Source organism: Oncorhynchus keta, chromosome 22 (assembly GCF_023373465.1).
Source record: "Oncorhynchus keta strain PuntledgeMale-10-30-2019 chromosome 22, Oket_V2, whole genome shotgun sequence".
Taxonomy (NCBI): domain Eukaryota; kingdom Metazoa; phylum Chordata; class Actinopteri; order Salmoniformes; family Salmonidae; genus Oncorhynchus; species Oncorhynchus keta.
In genome coordinates this window covers 48,467,150-48,483,980 of record NC_068442.1, presented here as the reverse complement: position 1 = coordinate 48,483,980, position 16,831 = coordinate 48,467,150, and the positions used below count along the sequence as shown (strand labels likewise).

At 42.9% G+C, this 16,831-nt stretch overlaps 1 protein-coding gene across 1 annotated transcript in view; it reads left to right on the top strand.

Moving 5' to 3' along the window:
- The first annotated feature begins 5,902 nt into the window (after window positions 1–5,902).
- nmur1a (neuromedin U receptor 1a) overlaps window positions 5,903–16,831 on the top strand; it is a 71,867-nt gene continuing 60,938 nt past the window's right edge. The window contains exon 1 of the mRNA XM_052475425.1: window positions 5,903–6,034. The gene's annotated coding sequence lies outside the window, so the exon portion shown is untranslated. The remainder of the gene's footprint in view (window positions 6,035–16,831) is intronic.

The following is a 16,831-nucleotide window of genomic DNA, read 5'->3' as shown; positions in this document are numbered from 1 at the left end:
GCACAGACCACCCCAGCCAAGCTTCCGACCAACAAATAGGCCTACCCCTCCTCCCCATCCCAGACCCCCACCTGGAGGAGCCAGCCCAGCAGGCAGAGCTACGCCCACCAATGAAATGATATTAAATAAATGCTGAGTTTAATATACTCACATGTGATAACACCGGGGTCATGGTAAGATGAGCGCAAGAACTCCACCATCATCACACTACATCCACCCAAGTGGCATGACACAAATGCTATCTTTAATGATGAACCAATCACATTTGCATAATAAGACGTTACAATTGATAAATCCTATTATAATAGTTAGTGGATTGTGAGTGTTTGTCTCATTTTAAAGGTCAAGAGCAGAAACCCAGACTTCCTGAAAGAAATTGATGATGTTGATATTGTAGTACTACAGGAAATATGATGCAGAGGTGATGTTTCCACTGGCTGTCCACTAGGTTATAGAACAAATCATACCATCCACTAAATTAAAAGGAATCTAACAGGGCAGAGACTCAGGGGAATGCTAATATGGTATTCATCTGAACTATTTAATTCGATCGAAGAACAAAACATAATTCTTTATCTGGTTAACAATCAAGGAGATAAACACTACCAGGAAACAACAAATCCCCACATACCCCTCCAGAAACAACTATGACAAAGTGAAAACAAAAACACAGTACAGCTCCTGCATCTCTGGGAACACTGAAGTCTGTACAAAGTCAATGGTAGGCTGAGAACTCTTTTGGTATACACCTTCAGCTCATCCCACACCCTGAGAACAGCACTGTAGACTACTTTCTCACCGACCTAAACCCAGAGTCTCTCAGAGCCTTCAAGTCAAACTAACACCTCTCTCAAGCCTTCATGGGGAACCCACAACACCTCTCTCAGAGCCTGCACAGTCAGCCCAAACACCTCTCTCAGACCACAAAAGTCACACCTGTATCTGGGAAGACACTGAACAACCAAACATCACGGCCCAATAAAACAAAACAGGCCTATAGATGGGTGCAAACAGTACAGACATTCGTAGCAAAAAATACAATCTCTCCTGGACAACTGTTTATAACATTCCTTCAGCAATGAAGGTGTACATTTGGCCGTTTGGAACAGAAACTTTATATACAAAGCACAATCTAAAGAAACATAGAACAAACCAAAAACCATAGATAATGAAAAATGGTTTGATAATAATTGGAGAAACTAAGAAAGTCATTGAGAAATATATCTCATCAAAAACACAGAGAACCAGACAACAAAAAATATACACCTTCAATATGGGGAAACACTGAAGCAATACAAACACACCCTGAGAACAAATATACACCTTCAATATGGGGAAACACTGAAGCAATACAAACACACCCTAAGAACAAAAAAGGAACAGCACATTAAAAATCAGCTGGATGGAATTGAGGGATACATAGAATCAAACCACTTCTGGGAGAATTGGAATAACTTAAACAAACCTCATCAGGAGGAACTGGCTTTCCAAAATGGGGATATGTGGAGAAATCACTTTGTAAACCTCTACAGCAATATATCAAAGAGCCCAGAACAAAAAGATATACAAAACCAAATACAAATCCTTGAATCAGCAGTCAAAGACTATCAGAATCCTGTGGATGCCCCAATTACGGAAGAATAATTATTGGAAAAACTATGCACGCTCCAACCCAAAAAGGCCTGTGGTGCTGATGGTATTTTAAATAAAATGATCAAATATACAGACCACAAATTTAAATTGGCTATACTCAAACTCTTCAACATTATCCTCACTGCAGGTATTTTCTCCGACATTTGTAACCAAGGATTGATCACACCAATCTATAAAAATGGAGACAAATTTGACTCAAATAATGACAGAGCTATATGCATTAACAGCAACTTGGGGAAAATTCTCTGCAGTATTATAAATATCAGACTACATAATTTCCTTGATGAACACAACGTCCTGAGGAGAAGCCAGATTGGATTTCTAAAAACACATCGTACAACAGATCACATTTACACCCTCCACACTCTAATTGACAAACAAGTCAACCAAAACAAAGGCAGAATCTACTCGTGTTTTGTAGATTTCAAGAAAGCGTTAGATTCAATTTGACACAAAGGTATTTTTTATAAACTAATAGAAAGTGGTATTGGAGGGAAAACACACGATGTTATTAAATCAATGTACACTAAAAACAAATGTGCGGTTAAAACTAGCAACAAGCAAACAGACTTCTTCTCTCAGGGACTGGGAGTGAAACAGGGCTGCCCAATAAGTCCAACACCATTTAACATCTACATTAATGAATTGGCAAAAACATTAGAAGAATCGGCAGCACCTGGTATCACCCTACACAACACTGAAATCAAGTGTTTGCTGTACGCAGATGACCTGATGCTACTGTCTCCCACTAAGGAGGGTCTGCTGTAGACAGATGACCTGATGCTACTGTCTCCCACTAAGGAGGGTCTGCTGTAGACAGATGACCTGATGCTACTGTCTCCCACTAAGGAGGGTCTGCTGTAGACAGATGACCTGATGCTACTGTCTCCCACTAAGGAGGGTCTGCTGTCTCCCACTAAGGAGGGTCTGCTGTACGCAGATGACCTGATGCTACTGTCTCCCACTAAGGAGGGTCTGCTGTAGACAGATGACTTGGTGCTGCTGTCTCCCACTAAGGAGGGTCTGCTGTAGACAGATGACCTGATGCTACTGTCTCCCACTAAGGAGGGTCTGCTGTAGACAGATGACCTGGTGCTACTGTCTCCCACTAAGGAGGGTCTGCTGTAGACAGATGACCTGATGCTACTGTCTCCCACTAAGGAGGGTCTGCTGTAGACAGATGACCTGATGCTACTGTCTCCCACTAAGGAGGGTCTGCTGTAGACAGATGACCTGGTGCTACTGTCTCCCACTAAGGAGGGTTCTGTCAGACCTGGGCTCTGACCGTTAACCACAGGTTCTGTCAGACCTGGGATCTGACCATTAACCACAGGTTCTGTCAGACCTGGGCTCTGACCGTTAACCACAGGTTCTGTCAGATCTGGGCTCTGACCGTTAACCACAGGTTCTGTCAGACCTGGGCTCTGACCGTTAACCACAGGTTCTGTCAGACCTGGGCTCTGACCGTTAACCACTGGTTCTGTCAGACCTGGGCTCCACTGGTTCTGTCCGACCTGGGCTCTGAACCACAGGTTCTGTCAGACCTGGGCTCTGACCGTTAACCACAGGTTCTGTCAGACCTGGGCTCTGACCGTTAACCACAGGTTCTGTCAGACCTGGGCTCTGACCGTTAACCACAGGTTCTGTCAGTCCTGGGCACTGACCGTTAACCTAAAAGAAACAAATATAATGATATTCAAAAAAAGGTCCGGAAATCAGGTTGACAAATATAAATTCTATTTGGACACAGTTCTATTAGAACACACGAAAAACGACACGTATCTTGGACTAAATATCAGCAACACAGGTAGCTTTCACATGGCTATGAAGGAGCTGAGAGACAAAGCAAGAAGAGCATTCTATGCCATTAAAAGGAACATTAAAATCAAAATTCCATTTAGAATCTGGCTCAAAATGTTGGTTATAGAACCAGTTGCTCTATATGGTACAGAAGTATGGGGTCCACTCTCTAACAGTGAATATATCAAATGAGACAAACATCCAATCGAAATGCAGAGTTTTGCAAGACTGGATTGCAAGTGCAAAGAAAAACTCAAAATAACGCATGTAGAGCAGAATTGGGCCAATACCCCCTCCTCATTCAAATAGAAAAAAGAGACATCAAATTTTACAACCATCTAAAAACAAGTGACCCCATAACATTCCATCACACAGCTCTACAATGTGAAGAGATGAAACAAGAGGAGAGTCCCCTCAGCCAGCTGGTTCTGAGGCTCAGTTCACCAACCCAAACCAAGCCCATAGAGCCTCCGGACAGCACTCAGAAAATCTGGCCCAACCAAATCATCACAAAAAATAAAAATATATCACCTATTGGAAAGACACCACAAAAAATCTAAGTAAATTTCAATGCTATTTGTCTCGAAACAGACTGTGGCAGACTATTTCACCACCGTGACTGATAGAAAACTGAGGATAACACTGACTAGGTACAGACTCAGTGAGCACAGTCTGGCTATAGAGACCGGTCGTCACAGACAAACCTGGCTGCCCAGAGAGGACAGGCTGTGCTCACTCTGCTCCAGGGGAGAGGTAGAGACAGAGCTACATTTCCTATTACACTGTGATAAATAGAAGACCTAAGAGAATATTTATTTCCCAAAATTATAATTCAATACAATGAATTTGAAACTATAAAATATGAAGAAACATCTAATATTTATTGTGTGAAAAGCCAAAATGTGCAGTTTTGGCAGCCAAATGTGTGTCCTCCTGCCACAACCTGAGGGACAGCCAGTGAAAAATGCAACATAATGTCAATAATATTTCCCATTTAGCTTTGTTTTGTCTTTCATACCATGTCATGTCTTCTCAGTCATGTTGAGACCGGTCTACTACTATATTATTTTTATACTATTGTTATACTATTACACTATTGTATTGTTATACTCATTAATATTGTTGTTGTAGTTGCTGTTTTTGTAGTTGCTGTTAATTGTTATTACTATATATATATATATATATAATATATATACACATATATATTTTTATATGTATACTTTGACAATGAAAGTAATGAACTTGCCATGTCAATGAAGCCAATTGAATTGAATTGAAAGGAGAGAAAGAGGAAAGGAGAGAGAGAGAAAGAAAGGAAGGAGAGGAAGGAGAGAGAAAGGAAGGAGAGAGAGGAAGGAAGGAGTGAGAAGGAGAGATGAAGGAGAGAGGAGAGATAGAGAGGAAGGATGAGGAGAGAAAGAGGGAGAGGAAGCAGAGTGAGAGAGAGAGAGAGAGAGAGAGAGAGAGAGAGAGAAAGAAGAGAGAGAGAGAGAGAGAGAGAGAGAGAGAGGAAGGAGAGAGAGAGAGGAAGGAGAGAGAGAGGAAGGAGAGAGAGAGGGGAAGGAGATAGAGAGAGAGGATGGAGAGTGAGAGAGGGAGAGAGGAGGGAGAGAGGAGAGGGAGATGGTGTGGAAGGAGAGAGGAAAAAGAGAGAGTGGAAGGAGGAAGGAGGAAGGAGAGAGGAGAAAGAGAAAGAGGAAGTAGAGAGAGATGGAGGGGAGTCAAGAGTGTGAGGAGAGAGAGAGAACGAGAGAGAGGAAGGACAGAGAGGAAGGAGAGAGAGAGAATGAGAGAGAGAGGAAAGACAGAGAGGAAGGAGAGAGAGGAAGGACAGAGAGGAAGGAGGGAGAGAGAATGAGAGTGAGAGAGGAAAGACAGAGAGGAAGGAGAGAGAGAGAAGGAGAGAGAGTGTAAGGACAGAGAGGAAGGAGAGAGAGATGGAGGGGAAGGAGAGAGAGAGAACGAGAGAGAGAGGAAGGACAGAGAGGAAGGAGAGAGAGAGAATGAGAGAGAGAGAGGAAAGACAGAGAGGAAGGAGAGAGAGAGAGAAGGAGAGAGAGAGTAAGGACAGAGAGGAAGGAGAGAGAGATGGAGGGGAAGGAGAGAGAGAGAACGAGAGAGAGAGGAAGCACAGAGAGGAAGGAGAGAGAGAGAGAACGAGAGAGAAAGAGAAGAAGAGAGAGAGGAAGGACAGAGAGGAAGGACAGAGAGGAAGGAGAGAGAGTGAGACAGGGAGAGAGGAAGGAGAGGGGAGAAAGATAAAGAGGAAGGAGAGAGAGATAGGGTGGAAGGAGAGAGAGAGAACGAGAGAGAGAGGAAGGACAGAGAGGAAGGAGAGGGAGAGAGGAAGGACAGAGAGTAAGGAGAGAGAGAGAGAGCACAGGGGGAGTATATTCACCGCGTGACAGACTGAAAGAACAGTTACTGAAAGAACGCTCACAAGCATGGACTTAAAACCAACTGACCAGCGAAATTTCACTCTGTAGGAAATGACTGAATAAGAGCTGTAGAGTCATTACTTAAGAAGATACTTGTGTGACATCATAGGAATATAAGGTGGGAAAAGCAGAAAAATTAGAAGGTAAGACTATTCTTGCTGAGAAACTTGCATAGATGTATTTTGTTAGATTTTTTTCAAATGTATTTAGGAGTTTTTACAGTATGATGTCGACATGATAACATTAGTAGAGATTTTTTTGTGTCAAAAGTATGGTACATTAATACAGTATAAATCGTACATTAATTCAGTATAAATATATCAATGTTTACTGTGATACAAACAATCTATTTCATACATTGTTCATAGCTTTAATTGTATACCACATTATTCATTACATGACACATTAATTACGTTATTTTATCAGAGCTTTCATAAAAACCAGTCATGGCATTACAATTAATACACGATGACATCATATCGAGATCTCATGCCCTTTACAAACTGACAACAGTTTCTTCAAGGATAAAAAAAAAAACATTGCCTTGCCTTGATTTGAACTCGGAAGCTGAAAGGTTTTGCTGATTTGGTTTGTGAGTGCTCTATCGCCTTCAATTAGTCAACCGTTCACCCCAGGGTACAGTACAGTGAAGTCAAGCTCACTATGACAACTACTCGTTTTATTACTGGTAAATGTGAAATGATGTTTTCCCAAAACCAAGTCAGCAGTCTGTGAATTCACTTGATCTTTGGCACTCACACAAAGTCTTGAAACGCAATCCAGAATTTGTACAGCTACTAATGTTACCATGTCACATTTCCCAGCAGTTATTTTAGTCCCGTAATTCAGGGTTTTACTACTTTTAGATTGAGCTGGATTTTCAGCCTGGTTCAATGGTTCTGATGATCAAACCTTTCAGTGAAGTCTAAAACTATTATGTTGGTTTAGGAGCCAAAAGTACCTTTAGTCCCTCTGAACACTGCACTTTGTAGCACTTGTTGACTGTAGCGCTATTTATTGAACTGCATTGTTGGTTTTCAGGGCTTGTAACCAAAGCATTACACGGTAAGATCTACACTTGTTGACTGTAGCGCTATTTATTGAACTGCATTGTTGGTTTTCAGGGCTTGTATAAGCAAAGCATTTACACGGTAAGATCTACACTTGTTGTATTCGGCACGTGACACATAATATTTGATTTGATTAGATTTTTAAAATTTGATTTTGATTTTGACAGAGATGGCAGAGCTATTCCTATGTTTAAATAGCAGAACAAAAAATTCAGACTACAGGGATTGGATGACGGGACTGTCACATGAAGTGTCATATGAAAGATTGTCTTCGAATCCCTTTCCTATTGACCGGTAAATAGAAGTGACAGATACAGCAAATAAAAGAGAACATAGTTATGTCCACAAATGCTCTTATTTCACAGGAGTTCCTGATATTGTGGAGTTGATTCCTTTGGCAGTTGTCTCATATCGTGGAGTGGATTCCTTTGGCAGTTGTCTCATATCGTGGAGTGGATTCCTTGGGCAGTTGGCTGATATTTTGGAGTGCATTCCTTGGGCAGTTGTCTCATATCGTGGAGTACATTCCTTGGGCAGTTGTCTCATATGGTGGAGTGCATTCCTTTGGCAGTTGTCTCATATCGTGGAGTGCATTCCTTTGGCAGTTGTCTCATATCGTGGAGTGGATTCCTTTGGCAGTTGTCTCATATCGTGGAGTGGATTCCTTGGGCAGTTGGCTGATATTTTGGAGTGCATTCCTTGGGCAGTTGTCTCATATCGTGGAGTACATTCCTTGGGCAGTTGTCTCATATCGTGGAGTGCATTCCTTTGGCAGTTGTCTCATATCGTGGAGTGCATTCCTTGGGCAGTTGTCTCATATCGTGGAGTGCATTCCTTTGGCAGTTGTCTCATATCGTGGAGTGCATTCCTTTGGCAGTTGTCTCATATCGTGGAGTGCATTCCTTGGGCAGTTGTCTCATATCGTGGAGTGCATTCCTTGGGCAGTTGTCTCATATCGTGGAGTGCATTCCTTGGGCAGTTGTCTCATATCGTGGGGTTTCAGGTGTCTCCGGAAGGTGGTGATTGACTCCGCTGTCCTGGCGTCGTGAGGAAGACTGAGGAACAAAGGGAAGAAGCTGGGCTATCGTAAATACACTATCTTATGCATTCTAAATTACTGCCAATTTGGAAAAGGAAAATACAATAAATATTTACTCTGAGCTGCGCTTCAGTAGGTTGGTGGTAGATGGAAGGCCGTGTTGCCAAACCAAGTCCTTTGTCCTTTGAAGAATGTCTCTGGTGGTCAATTGAATACGTTGTAGTAATGTCGTTGTGTGGTTGACAGGATACTCTGTCTGTTCCGTTCTAACCTACGTTTGCAGCTGTGGTTGCTAACTCAACGGCTAGGAGGTATCACTTCTGTAGTGAATAAGAGTTCAAAGTTCATACCATTCGCAACCAAAGCTCACGCTGATGTTGGCTTCGTTCTGTAGTTATTATCTGAACCATTCTGACATAGGACCATCGTCCTACATCCCCGGAACAGGAAGTTCTATTGTCGTCAAGGCTTTATATAGGAAGGGAGAGGAGGGTGTGTTTGAAAAGTTTTATAGCCCATGTCCCTTCACAGGGCGGGCCACTGATTGAGCAGCCCTATCTTATGAAAACCCACATCTCACATTTTAGAAGCTAAAATCACATTTCATCCTATCACAAATAATTTCATATTCAAACATTTAAATTGAACAACAATTCCATGTGAATCCGATAACTCTGATGTGTAGACTTTCCACTGTAGAGTTTATGTCATCTTATCATTGATGAGAATGTCTCAGATGACAACTGAACTGACGTCATATTCATTAAGTATCACTGCATATGTTCAATTGGTCGGATTACCAGAATAGAGTTAATTTCCCCCACCTACTGATGTTCCCAAAATCTCTGTTAAAACCAAGGGTTTTGCAAATGTAACCTCAGTAGGGTAGAGAGAGGAAAAGGGGAGAAGAGGTATTTATGACTGTCATAAACCTACCCCCCAGGCCAACGTCATGACAGTTTATATTTAAGTCAGAAGGGGTAATACCTTGACCTATTGATGTAAAGTCTAAGAACTCTCTTGAATGAAACTAGATTAAAGTAACTGTTCAGTGTTTCCATGTCTATGAAATATGACTTCCAACTCATTACAGTATTAGAGAAATAGTTGTCCTTTCAAAAAATGCTTTGACTGTTTTAAAAAGCAGCTTTTCTGTGTTGGAATCAGAGGATGTGAGCAGAGTGGGTTTTAGTGAAAATGTGAGCAGAGTGGGTTTTAGTGAAAATGTGGAGTGGATTTGGAGAGGATAATTTTTTAGGTGGGTTCAGCTTTCTCTCCTGCTCCAACTTCGCTGGCAATGCTCTGCCCACCATCACTGTTATTTTAATTAGGCCTATTGCATGTACAGTGCATTCGGGAAAGTATCCAGATCCCTTGAATTTTTGTTACAGATTAAATAACAAAAATTCATCATCAATCTACACACGATAATGGCAAAGCAAAAATAAAAGGTTTTAGACATTTATGCGGATTTATCAAAAATAAAAAAACAGGAATACCTTATTTATTTAAATATTCAGACCCTTTGCTATGAGACACACAATTGAGCTTATGTGCATCCTGTTTCCATTGATCATCCTTGAGATGTTTCTACAACTTGATTGGAGTCCATCTGTTGTAAATTCAATTAATTGGATGTGATTTGGAAAAGCACACACCTGTCTATATAAGGTCCCAATGTTGACAGTGCATGTCAGAGCAAAAACCAAGCCATGAGGTCGAAGGGATCGTCCGTATTGCACCAAGACAGGATTGTGTCGAGGCACAGATCTGGGGAAGGATACCAAAAAATATCTGCAGAATTGATTGTCCCCAAGAACACAGTTGCCTTCATCATTCTTAAATAGAAGAGGTTTGGAACCACCAAGACTTTTCCTAAGGATGGCCGCTAGGCTAAACTGAGCAATCGGGGGAGAACGGCCTTGGTAAGGGAGGTGACCAAGAACCCGATGGTCACACTGGCAGAGCTCCAGAGTTCCTTTGTGGAGATGGGAGAGCCTTCCAGAAGGACAACCATTTCTGCAGCACTCCACCAATCAGGCCTTTATAGTTGAGTGACCGGACAGAAGCTACTCCTCGGTAAAAGGCTCATGACAGCCCACTTGGAGTTTGCCAAAGGCACCTAAAATATTCTCTTTTTTACCTCTATTTAACTAGGCAAGTCAGTTAAGAACAAATACTTATTTTCAATGACAGCCTAGGAACAGTGGGTTAACTGCCTTGTTCATGGGCAGAACAACAGATGTTCACCTTGTCAGCTCAGGGATTCAATCTTGCAACCTTTCAGTTAGTAGTCCAATGCTCTAACCACTAGGCTACCTACAAGACTCTCTGGTCTGATGAAACCAATATGATACTCTTTGTCCTGAATGCTCAGTATCACATCTGGAGGAAACCAGGACAATGACCCTAAGCACACAGTCAAGAAAACGCAGGAGTGGCTTCGAGATTTGAACCCGATCTGACATCTCTGGAGAGACCTGAAAATAGTTTGAGAGGATCTGCAGAGAATAATGGGAGAAACTCCCTAAATACAGGTGTGCCAAGTTTGTAGTGTCATACCCAAGAAGAGTTGAGGCTGTATTCAGGTGCTAAGGTGCTATGACAAAGTACTGAGTAAAGTTTCTAAATACTTCTGTAAATATATTTCAGTAGTTTTTGTTTATAAATTAGAAAAAAATGCTAAACCTGTTTTTGCTTTGTCATTATGCGGTATTGTGTGTAGATGGATGAGAAAAAAATAGAATAAAAAAAATTAGAATAATTCTGTATCGTAACAAAATGGGGAAAAAGTGAAGGGGTCTGAATACTTTCTGAATGCACTGTATTTGGATTATCCCTATGTGCAGAGGTGTTGGTATGAGTCGACCAAGTCATAGGTCACAAAGCCTGTGTAATCGATGGCAAGACAACAAATCAAATATAGTTTATTCGCCATTAGTCAGCACCTCTATGTAAAATTATTTTCTCTGGGTGTGCGACAGCTCATGTGTTTCAGCTATTTCAGCCACACCCATTTATGACAGGTGTATAAAGTCGAGCACACAGCCATGCAATCTCCATAGACAAACATTGGCAGTAGGATGGCCCGTACTAAAGTGCTCAGTGACTTTCAATGTGGCACCGTCATAGGATGCCACCTTTCTAACGAGTCAGTTCGTCAAATTTCTGCCCTGCTAAAGCTGCCCCAGGCAACTAAAAGTGCTGCTATTTTGAAGTGGAAACATCTAGGAGCAACAACGGCTCAGCTGTGAAGTGGTAGGACACAGAAGCTCACAGAACGGAACCGCCGAGTGCTGAAGTGCGTAGCGAGTAAAAATCATCTGTCCCCTGTTGCAACACTCACTACCGAGTTCCAAACTGTCTCTGGAAGCAAAGTCACTACAAGAACTGTTCGTTGGGAGCTTCATGAAATGGATTTCCATGACTGAGCAGCTGCACACAAGATCACCATGTGCAATGCCAAGCGTCGGCTGGAGTGGTGTAAAGCTCGCCGCCATTGGACTGTGGAGCAGTGGAAACTGGAGTGATGTATAAAACTTGACCATCTGGCAGGCCGACGGACAAATCTGGGTTTGGTGGATGCCAGGAGAATGCTACCTGCCCCAATGCATAGTGCCAACTGTAAAGTTTGGTGGAGGAGGAATAATGGTCTGAGGCTGTTTTTCATGGTTTGGGCTAGGCCACTTAGTTCCAGTGAAGGGAAATCTTAACGCTACAGCAGACAATGACATTCTAGACTAATCTTTGCTTCCAACTTTGTGGCAGACGTTTGGGGAAGGCCCTTTCCTGCTTCAGCATGATAATTCCCCCGTGCACAAAGCGAGGTCCATATAAAAAGGGTTTGTCGAGATCGGTGTGGAATAACTTGACTGGCCTGCACAGAGCCCTGACCTCAACCCCATCAACAACCTTTGGGATGAATTGAAACTCTGACTGCAAGCCAGGCCTAATCACCCAACATCAGTACCCAACTTCACTAATGCTCTTGTGGCTGAATGGAAGCAAGTCCCCTGGAACAATGTTCCAACGTCTAGTGGAAAGCCTTCCCAGAAGAGTGGATGCTGTTATAGCAGCAAAGGAGGAACCAACTCTGTATTAATGCCCATGATTTTGGAATGAGATGTTTCGACGACCAGGTCATGACCAGGTCATTGGTCATGATGTGTAGGTAGATATTAAAGTGAATGAAAGGCACGAGAAACTTGAATGGAATAATTCATGCGACAGTGTTGGTCAGATTTGTCTTCTCTTATCATCAAAAGCCTATAGGATATGACCCACAGAACATAATGTACATATTCATGAAAACATGTTATTGCTCAGAATCTTGTTTGCGCTGGAGTTTCGAACGGCTTTCGGTCTGTCCTGAGCTGTTGATGCCTGCCTCTCTTCGCTTTTTTATCTACTAAGACAGTAATGTCAACGGATTTACAGTATAAAATATGAAACATGAAGACATCACTCTTTTATGATGCTGGATTCTCCGGACACTAAGTGAAACATCTGGTAGCCTGATGGACACTGCTCTGTTGTCTCCCCGTGTTGTATCCTCTGTAGCGCCCAGGCAATCTTGTGTCTGTCAACAGCAGCAGCAAGCAATAAGGGCTTGTTAGAGGCATGATGGAAATGCTGTAATGTAATTGAAATGCCAAGGACAATTGACATGGCCATGGTTTGGCTTGATTTGGCAGCCAGCTAAATTTCTTTCTCCAGCCTGGTTCCACACAATGTGCTGCTGATAGAATGCATATGATTCCCTGCAAGAGAGGGGGAAACTCATTAAACTGGCTAATGTATATGTATAGCCTATTACAGTCAACAGACGTTGTCTGTAATAGGCTATAGGAGTCTGTTTTTTGAAGTAGTTTTCTATTTTCTTCATTTTCTTGCAGAATAAAGAACAGAAACTCATTAACATAAATTCTGTTCACCTGACTTAGAATTCCTCACAATCAAATGTCGACCGCATTATCTAACAAGAGAATTCTCTTCGATTTGAATCACAGCCGCATATATCCCCCCCCATGCAGACACATCGATGGCCCTGAACGAACTTCATTTGTCTCTATGTAAACTAGAAACCACATATCCTGAGGCTGCATTCATTGTAGCTGGGGATTTAAACAAGGCCAATCTGAAAACAAGACTTCATAAATTCTATCAGCATATCGATTGTGCAACCAGGGCTGGTAAAATCCTGGATCATTGTTATTCTAACTTCCACGACACATATAAGCCCCCCCCCGCCCACACATATAAGCCCCCCGCCCTCCCTTTGGAAAAGCTGACCACGACTCCATTTTGTTGCTTCCAGCCTATAGACAGAGACTAAAACAGGAAGCTCCTGCGCTCAGGTCTGTTCAATGCTGGTCCGACCAATCTGATTCCATGCTTCAAGACTGCTTCGATCACGTGGACTGGGATATGTGTCAAACAACAACATTGACGAATACGCTGATTCGGTGAGCGAGTTTATTAGCAAGTGCATCGGCGATGTCGTACCCACAGCAACTATTAAAACATTCCCAAACCAGAAACCATGGATAGATGGCAGCATTCGTGTGAACCACTGCTTTTAATAAGGGCAAGGTGACCAGCAACATGACCGAATACAAACAGTGTAGCTATTCCCTCCGCAAGGCAATCAAACAAGCTAAGCGTCAGTATAGAGACAAAGTAGAGTCGGAATTCAACGGCTCAGACACAAGAGGTATGTGGCAGGGTCTACAGTCAATCACGGATCCAGGAGGTCTTGTTCCCAGACAGACTAAACAACTTCTTTGCTCGCTTCGAGGACAATACAGTGCCACTGACATGGCCCGCTACCAAAACCTGAGGACTCTCCTTCACGGCAGCCGATGTGAGTAAAACATTTAAACATGTTAACCCTCGCATGGCTGCAGGCCCAGACGGCATCCCCAGCTACGTCCTCAGAGCATGTGCAGACCAGCTTGCTGGTGTGTTTACGGACATATTCAATCAATCCTTATCCCAGTCTGCTGTCCCTACATGCTTCAAGAGGGCCACCATTGTTCCTGTTCCCAAGAAAGCTAAGGTAACTGAGCTAAACGACTTACTTCCGTCATCATGAAGTGCTTTGAGAGACTAGTCAAGGACCCAATCACCTCCACCCTACCTGGCACCCTAGACCCACTCCAATTTGCTTACCATCCCAATAGGTCCACAGACGAAGCAATCACAACCACTCTGCACACTGCCCTAACCCATCTGGACAAGAGGAATACCTATGTGAGAATGCTGTTCATCGACTACAGCTCAGCATTTAACACCATAGTACCCTCCAAACTCGTCATCAAGCTCGAGACCCTGGGTCTCGACCCCACCCTGTGCAACTAGGTACTGGACTTCCTGACGTGCCGCCCCCAGGTGGTGAGGGTAGGTAACAACATCTCCACTCTGCTGATCCTCAACACTGGGGCCCCACAAGGGTGCGTTCTGAGCCCTCTCCTGTAAGAGTGCTTGGCCATGTACGCCTCCAACTCAATCCTCAAGTTTGCAGACGACACTACAGTGGGAGGCTTGATTACCAACAACGACGAGACAGCCTACAGGGAGAAGGTGAGGGCCCTCGGAGTGTGGTGTCAGGAAAATAACCACACACTCCACGTCAACAAAACAAAGGAGATGATCGTGGACTTCAGGAAACAGCAGAGGGAGCACCCCCCTATCCACATCGACGGGACAGGAGTGGAGAGGGTGGAGAGTTTTAAGTTCCTCGGCATACACATCACGGACAAACTGAATTGGTCCACCCACACAGACAGCGTGGTGAAGAAGGCACAGCAGCGCCTTTTCAACCTCAGGAGGCTGAAGAAATTTGTCTTGGCACCAAAAGCACTCACAAACTTTTACACAATCGAGAGCATCCTGTCCACAACCGTAAGGCTCTCCAGAGGGTAGTGAGGTCTGTACAACGCATCACCGGGGGCAAACTACCTGCCCTCCAGGACACCTACACCACCCGATGTCACAGGAAGGCCATAAAGATCATCAAGGACAACAACCAACCGAGCCACTGCCTGTTCACCCCGCTATCATCCAGAAGGCGAGGTCAGTAGAGGTTCATCAAAGCAGGGACCGAGAGACTGAAAAACAGCTTCCATCTCAAGGCCATCAGACTATTAAACAGCCACCACTAACATTGAGTGGCTGCTGCCAACACACTGACTCAACTCCAGCCACTTTAACAAAGGAAAAAATGTATGGAAAAATGTATCACTAGGCACTTTAAACAATGCCACTTCATATTATGTTTACATACCCTACATTACTCATCTCATATATATATACTGTACTCTATACCATCTACTGTATCTTGCATCTTGCCATCTTGAGGTAATACATGTATCACTAGCCACTTCAAACAATGCAACTTTTATATGTTTACGGAGTCAATCACCACCTTCCGGAAACACCTGAAACCCCACCTCTTTAAGGAATACCTATGATAGGATAAGTAATCCTTCTCACCCCCCTAAAAGATTTAGATGCACTATTGTAAAGTGGCTGTTCCACTGGATGTCATAAGGTGAATGCACCAATTTGTAAGTCGCTCTGGATAAGAGCGTCTGCTAAATGACTTAAATGTAAATGTAAATGTACGTACCCTACATTACTCATCTCATATGTATATACTGTACTCTATACCATCTACTGCATCTTGCCTATGCCGTTCTGTTCCATCACTCATTCATGTATTTTTATGTACATATCCTTCATCCCTTTACACTTGTGTGTGTATAAGGTAGTTGTTGTGAAATTGATAGGTTAGATTACTTGTTGGTTACTACTGCATTGTCGGAACTAGAAGCACAAGCATTTCGCTACACTCTCATTAACATCTGCTAACCATGTGTATGTGACAAATAAAATTTCATTTGATTTTCATGTTTTGTTTTCAAACACCTAAAACCAAATCATTCATGTCTAATCGGATATTAATTGATTATTTAATGGGATCGTGGACATGTGGACTCTCTCTTCGACGTCTATTCACCATGTCCTTAATCTTCCTCTGTTTATACCCATCTCCTCCCTCTCTTTGACGTCTATTCACCATGTCCTTAATCTTCCTCTGTTTATACCCATCTCCTCCCTCTCTTTGACGTCTATTCACCATGTCCTTAATCTTCCTCTGTTTATACCCATCTCCTCCCTCTCTTCGACGTCTATTCACCATGTCCTTAATCTTCCTCTGTTTATACCCATCTCCTCCCTCTCTTCGACGTCTATTCACCATGTCCTTAATCTTCCTCTGTTTATACCCATCTCCTCCCTCTCTTCGACGTCTATTCACCATGTCCTTAATCTTCCTCTGTTTATACCCATCTCCTCCCTCTCTTCGACGTCTATTCACCATGTCCTTAATCTTCCTCTGTTTATACCCATCTCCTCCCTCTCTTTGACGTCTATTCACCATGTCCTTAATCTTCCTCTGTTTATACTCCTCCCTCTCTTCTCCTCCTTAATCTTCCTCTGTTTATACCCATTCCTCCCTCTCTTTGACGTCTATTCACCATGTCCTTAATCTTCCTCTGTTTATAATCTTCCTCTCCTCCCTCTCTTCGACGTCTATTCACCATGTCCTTAATCTTCCTCTGTTTATACCCATCTCCTCCCTCTCTTTGACGTCTATTCACCATGTCCTTAATCTTCCTCTGTTTATACCCCTTAATCTTCCTCCCTCTCTTTGACGTCTATTCACCATGTCCTTAATCTTCCTCTGTTTATACCCATCTCCTCCCTCTCTTCGACGTCTATTCACCATGTCCTTAATCTTCCTCTGTTTATACCCATCTCCTCTCTCT